The sequence below is a fragment of the Heteronotia binoei genome, chromosome 12 (genome assembly GCF_032191835.1).
Source record: "Heteronotia binoei isolate CCM8104 ecotype False Entrance Well chromosome 12, APGP_CSIRO_Hbin_v1, whole genome shotgun sequence".
Taxonomy (NCBI): domain Eukaryota; kingdom Metazoa; phylum Chordata; class Lepidosauria; order Squamata; family Gekkonidae; genus Heteronotia; species Heteronotia binoei.
In genome coordinates, this window is record NC_083234.1 from 56900524 (window position 1) to 56907284 (window position 6761).

At 44.8% G+C, this 6761-nt stretch overlaps 1 long non-coding RNA gene across 1 annotated transcript; it reads right to left on the reverse strand.

Moving 5' to 3' along the window:
* Positions 1-4799: 4799 nt before the first annotated feature.
* On the reverse strand, positions 4800-5743 carry LOC132580263 (uncharacterized). Its single transcript, XR_009556039.1, has 2 exons — positions 5139-5743; positions 4800-5104 (listed from the first exon to the last, which is right to left on the reverse strand). It is a non-coding gene; the product is annotated as an uncharacterized LOC132580263 (long non-coding RNA).
* Between the last annotated feature and the right edge of the window lie 1018 nt (positions 5744-6761).

The window sequence follows — 6761 nt, forward strand, 5'->3', positions numbered from 1 at the left end:
GCCAGTGAATCATGGGAATAGGTTTGATTGAATCTTTTATTCTCTTCAGTGGATTGCGTTTTCATATGCACTATGTTGTAGTGCAGCATGCCTCTCTCTCTCATATCGCAACTCTCTGCCCTTGCTTTGCAATAACAGTCCCACTCTTCACTCTTGTCTTCTGCCCATTCCTTTACAGATCTGCCAAATGGGCAGTTCATGCATCTGACAAAGCAAGCTTTTACTCCATTGAAGTTTTCTGCCTGATGAATATGAATGTTTTTCAAGTACCACGAAACTCCGGATTGACTTTGCTGCAGCAGACTAACATGGAGATGCTTTGGTGTTTCTATTGTATGTGCATTGAGTAATTTTCTTGTTACATTCAATGTACTTATAGTCAACATGTGACTGAAACCTCACTTTTATCCAGATACTGGCCTTTGGTTTTGTTAGTCAAGTGAATGTACATTTGCTCATTCTTACACACAAATGTACACATGTCCATTCAGGATGTACATGCATTCTCCAGCTCTGCTCACATGTTACAGTGAGCATGCACATGTATGCATCTGAATGTAAGAAAGAGCATGGACATGCATTCACCCAACAGATATTCACTTTATAGTTGAGACCAGGGACCAGTACTTGGATAAATGTGGGATTTCAATCCTGCATTCAGCTGTACATGCACTGAACATAACATGAGAGTTACTCAACACACGTATAAAGAAAAATAAAGGGTTCACTGTAATTTGTGAACAGGGCTACTATAACATGTCAAAAGGGCTCCTGTTTTGTTTATGTCAATATTGTCTTGAGCCATACATTTTATTGACAGATATTTCAGGTGGATGTCCACACAGAAACTTCACAATTCAGTTATTTGCATAGGGACTTAATGATACACAACAATTTTACTGACTGCTGCTATGTTACATAACAGTTTATGTACAGTCTACTAAGCTCTGCTAGGGGCAGCACACTATACTTTCCTTTTTCTAGACTATATTATCTCCTGCAAAACAAAACACAAAAACAAAATTACCCTAAAAATTCAGTTTATTAAACTTGTGACATCTATTAAGTTCAGGAGCACACACTGTTACAATGATACTCCATTTCTTGTATTTGAAAATAATATGCTTGTTGTCTGGGTGCAATTTTTAAATTAACTTCCACAGAGACAAAAGAAAGCATGTTGCTCTGCTGTTGAATATCTAGTAAACTCTCTGACAGCTGATGCTCATCAATTAAGAAATGTAAAAATCTTGAACAAAGGCCTTTCTACCTCATCCACTAGATCAAGGGAGAACCAACCTCTGCAGTATGCCATTTCTCTGCCTGCTCATTTGTGAGTCTTTTACCACCCTTGTGTCCAGCTGCACACACTGCTCAGTGCCATTCAAGAAGGGGCTACAGGCAACACCGGTGACTATGAATACGGGCAGCTGGAGTAGAGATGCCAGGCCCACCTGGCCACTGGTGGGGGATGATGCGGTAGGGTTGCCAGGTCCATGTTGGGAAATTCCTGGAGATTTGGGGGTGGAGCCTGGGGAGGACAGGGAGCTCAGTGGAGTACAATGCCAGGGGATCCCCAGGTCACACCTGAAGGCTGGCATCCCTGAGGGTTCGTGAGCCACACAAGCAGGGTCCACAGATAGGTAGTGAGACACGTGGGTGAATGAGGATGAGAAGGAGGCTCTGCCCAGGGCCATTCAAATACTGGAGCCAACCCTGCTTGGGGATTTAACACAGCATGGCATGTTGTGTGCTCCAGCAACACTGTAAATGCTCATCACATATTTTGACTTTTGTTCATTTTCTACATTTAATGATTCACAACAATTTTACTGACTGCTGCTATTTACCTTTTTGTTTTGTTTTTCCCTTATTTGCTTTTTTGGCATACATTTAATTTTTTTTTATAAAGCTTCATGACTGTTATTTGTAAATAGCTTCCTAGTCTGCTTTTAACACTTCCTTTGCCTTCCTTTCAAGTTTTATATTCGAAGTATAAATAAATTATTAGCATTCCTTCAGTTAACTCCAACCACATCGGGATGTTGAACAACATATTATCTAGTTAGTGCAATGGTTTCATTCTTTTCCTTCGTTAAAAAACAAAACAAAACAACCAAAGCCTGTTTTATTGTTTTCCACACGTTTTATGTCCCTCAACTTTGGACTGTTGTTAATGTCTGGTGTCTCTTGTCCTGACTTTAGTCTCTCTTCATGACTGCTCTTGAGCTCAGTTATTGTCTTCTTCTGGTTATGAAAAACAGTTTGCTTCTGCCTTGCTTCAAGATTTCTTCTTCAGCTTCAGGGTATATTTTTACAATGTTCCTCTCGACAACTTTACATTGTACAAATCTTCTGTATTGTTGGCTACTTTTCTATTATAAACTTACCAATATCTTTTAAATCTATTTAATTTTTATCCTAACCTTTCCTTCGTTTAGCTCCAGATTGCTTATGGTTCTCCATTCTTCCATATTATCCTCACGGCAACTCTGTGAGGTAATATAGGATAAGACTAGTGTCTGACCAGCAAACAACATCTGCCTCCTGAAAATTGTATTTCAGCATTTGAGTCTGATTTGCCTAAATCCTAGGCTGACATTCTAACCACTGCATATTTTAAATCTGAGCTAGAAACATGAATTAAGATGCTCAGTGAAGAATATTTGAATCCCCACTTTTATTTGTATGACTTACTGTAGGGTCTAGCAGACTCCCCTAATTAGTGATTGCATTTGAGTTGTCCAAGTTCCTATAATTTCTTTTTCTAACTTAATCACTGCTCCCAGACTTAATTTATATAAGCCATTCTGTTTGCCTTTCTTCTTCAGTCCTTATAATGGTTTTGTACCCTCAACCTTTTCTGTTTTTATGAATTTTAATTCATCTCCATTAGGGGTTGCCAGGTCTATGTTGGAAAATACCTGGAGACTTTGGGGGTGGATCCAGGAAAGGGCAGGGTTTGGGAAGGGGAGGGAGGGGCCTCAGCATGGTACAATGCCACTGAATCCACCCTTCCAAGCAGCCATTTTCTCCAGAGGAGCTGATCTCTGCCAGCTGGAGATTAATTGTAAAAGTGAGAGATCTCTAGGCCCCACCTGCAGGCTGGCAATCTTAGTTGACATGGAGAGCTGGACATTTTGCTATTAGATATTGTGATCAGATTATTTATACCCCTACCATTGTCTTTCACTGACGGGGGTGAAAATATACACCCCAAAGCAAGTTGGATATAGTCTGAAAACTCCTTTCCTCTTTCTGTGTGCCTACAGCACTAACCTCTGCTTTTGGGTGATATCTGGCAACTCCCACCCTCCACACAATTGATGCAAAGCTGCTGACATTGTACTCTTAGCTAATCCTCTAGGCCTTGAGTTAGGAGTGGGGCCAGGTGAGTTACATAGATGTGTGGCAAGCCACAAATCCGTCAGCCTTGCTTTGCATGTCTCTGTCAGCCTGCAACTATGCTCATCACTCAGCAATTTTATTACGCAGTGAAGTGAACTTACCTGGAATGTGAATCAGAAGATCAGGCAGATATAGTAGATAGGAGCCAGACTGATGTGGCACTCTCCTCTGATGGCTGCCCAGTAAGAGCAATGTTTTCCTTCATGAGGTCTGGCAAAGAGTGTGGCTTGTTTTATTTATTTTATTTATTTATTTCTGTAGATTTATAGGCCGCCCTTTCCCATAGTGGGCTCAGGGCGGCTTCCAACACAATAAAACAATCAAATCAATTTAAAACAGTTTAAACAGTTTAAAATTAAGACAATTAAGCCACAGCTCACATTAGGTGGGGCAGCAAAGATGGTATTAACAGATCGATTCGCCTTGCTTGTCCCAACCTAGGTGTTCAAATCCCGGCTACATTGGTTTCAAAGAATCAGTATGGTGCAGGGGGGGGCATTTAAATAATAGGACGCCTGTCTGCCTCAGCCATAGGCCCAATGGAACAGCTTCGTCTTATAGGCCCTCTGGAATGATAACAAATCCTGGAGGGCCCACACCTCCACCGGGAGCTGATTCTACCAGGTCAGGGCCTTGAAAAAGCCCTGGCCCTGGTTGAGGCAAGCCAGACGTCCTTTGGGCCAGGGATGGTCAGAAGATGTTGGCCGACCGATTGTAGCGACCTCCGGGGCTCATATGGGGAGAGATGGTCCTGCAGGTACGCCGGTCCCAGGCCGTGCAAGGCTTTGAATGTCAATACTAAAACCTTAAAGCGGATCCGGTACGCAATTGGTAGCCAGTGCAAACTGTGCAGCATCGGCTGACTGCTCGCCCGTACAGGTGATTCAGACAGCAATCATGCTGCCACATTCTGCACCAGCTGGAGCTTCTGGATTAGCCTCAAGGGTAAGCCTGCATAGAGTGAGTTACAGTAGTCTAGCCTGGAAGTGACTGTTGCATGGATCATTGTAGCTAAGTCCCGAGGGGCCAGATAGGGTGCTAGTTGTTTGGCCTGCCAGAGATGATAAAAGGCAGATCATGCAACAGCTGTGACCTGGGCCTCTATAGACAGGGTTGCATCCAGTATCACACCCAAACTCCTTACCTTCTGGGTTGGCACAAGAGATGCGCCATCCACAGTGGAAAGCCAGATCCTCAATCTTGGTCCCCCCCCCCCCCCCCCCGATCAAGTACAGGACCTCCGTCTTACTTGGATTAAGCTTCAGCCGGCTCAGTTGCAGCCAGTCGGCCAGTTTTGAGGAGGAAGCTGGACAAATGTGACTTAAGGATGCCCTTCTGAGCTCCTTGGATAAAGGGTGAGATGCAGTTGTGAAGTATGCATTAACAGAAAGTTTGGGTTTCAGATCTTTTATTTCTCTTCTGGATACATGAGACAATTACACTGGAGAGACCAACACTGGAAAACAGATTCATGCATAACACAGTGTGGCAATATACCCCCAGCAACTGCCTGCATATGGTAGATGACCTTCCAGGGGCCTTGTAACTTTGCTCATCTGTCCTGCGTTCCTCTTGGCCAACTCAAGCAGCATGCAGCGAAAGTGTCTAGATCTGTAATGTGGTTTAACTGTCCTTCACACATGATATCTTGGGAACTGTAGTTTTGCAAGATCACTCAGAGAATCCTTAAGCACTCCTAAAACTTGCTGGGAGAAAGCTAGGTTTAAAACTAGTTGATGTCTGTAATATAGATATGACCACAAAAACCCACTGTGAGACAGCACATGCTTTGGGTGCTGGGAAAGTGCTAGCTATGGTTCAGCAACAGCATTCCAATCACAGAGGAAGAGAGCTTAGAACCCAGTCTGGAAACAAATCCAGCCAGAACGGCTGTCAAGGCAAGAAGCAATCGACTGATTATTTTTTGGCTGGAGGGGGGCATGAGTGGCTCAGATGCCCCATGAATAAGGAATTATGTCTGCCCATGAGGGAGCAAAATACGCACAGCTAGGTGTGTGGGGGGAGGTGACTTGACCTGCACCTGCAGGGTTCATGCAGTTAACTAAACTGGGCCATTCCAATGTTTTGCTGACCTGAACTGCACTGCCTGTCGGTTAAACTACTGGCAGGGCAGAGTGTTGCCTTCTCTTGGTTGTTGTTAGGCAGTGCCCACACAAGACTGGTCATTGCACAGCCATTCCCACAAGTCTCTACTGGGCAAGTGGCTCTCCTGCCATGCCATCCAGAGAATGAGGAGAGACACGCTTGTCAGACTGTGATGCCGTCCTATTTCCAAGCACTGAAGCCAAGCCCTGCTGTGGCCCAGAATTCTTTGACTGGGTGCACAAAAGGCAGTGCAAAATGAAGAAACTGGAGAACTAGATTGTTCTAAGCCTGTCGGGGGCTTTGCTTCTCCAGCCATTCCTGCTTTCTTTGTCTAGCTTAGCTTCAGGAGAACGTAGGGGAGGAAGAGCAGGAAGCCAGCATACAAAAGGCTCTCAGTGCTGTTCAAGGCGAGGGCGGGGGCACAGGGAAGAGAAGCCAAAGAAGGCCCTGACTGCCCGCTCCATTGGCTTTCTTCTGAAAGCAAAGCAGCCAACCCTGACCAGTGGCTACTGGCTACTCCTGTGGGAGGTGTCAACTTGGCACTGCAAGGTCAATAATTGACAACTCAACTGAGAGGCACTGTTAAGAACAGGTAGCAAAACTACATCTTCCACCCAGCCAGGCTGTCTGTTTACCACTCAGCCTTCAACTTCTTGCTGATGAAGAGACAAGCAGGGAGAAGAGCTGCTCCTCTGGAGGGTGGGGTGGGCACGGCCTCAACCGTTTCAGTGGCCCCTCCTCTCAAACTCCATGCTGGAGAAAACGGCAGAAACAAAGGAGGAGATGGAACATGATTAATGTTATCGCTGTAGAAGTGGGCTGAACAACAGCGGAACGCATTAGCGGTCACCTTTGTGCCTGTTGCATCACTGGTAGTCTTAAGGCCAGCTGGAAAGGTGAGAGAGAGTGGCAGTAAAAGAGCAGCCATCAGCAGATGCTCCCTCCAGCCACTTCTTAGTGCAAACAAGGGACACCCGCATGGCACCTTTGACCCGCCAGCCGCTGCTACATCACAGTCAAAAGATATTTAATCCCTTCAACTGCCTTATGGGGGGAAGGAAGAAATGATACCTCTCTCCCACGGAGACCTCTATACCCGATGCCACATTCAGGCTTCGTCCCTGGCAATTCTAAATATTATTTTCACTCTATACAAGGCTGTATGTTTTTGTTTGTAGGGGCGGGAGGAGAATCTTGCTAGCTCCACAAAATCTGAGGCTGGCTTTGAGGAATGGGAAATAAGTTCT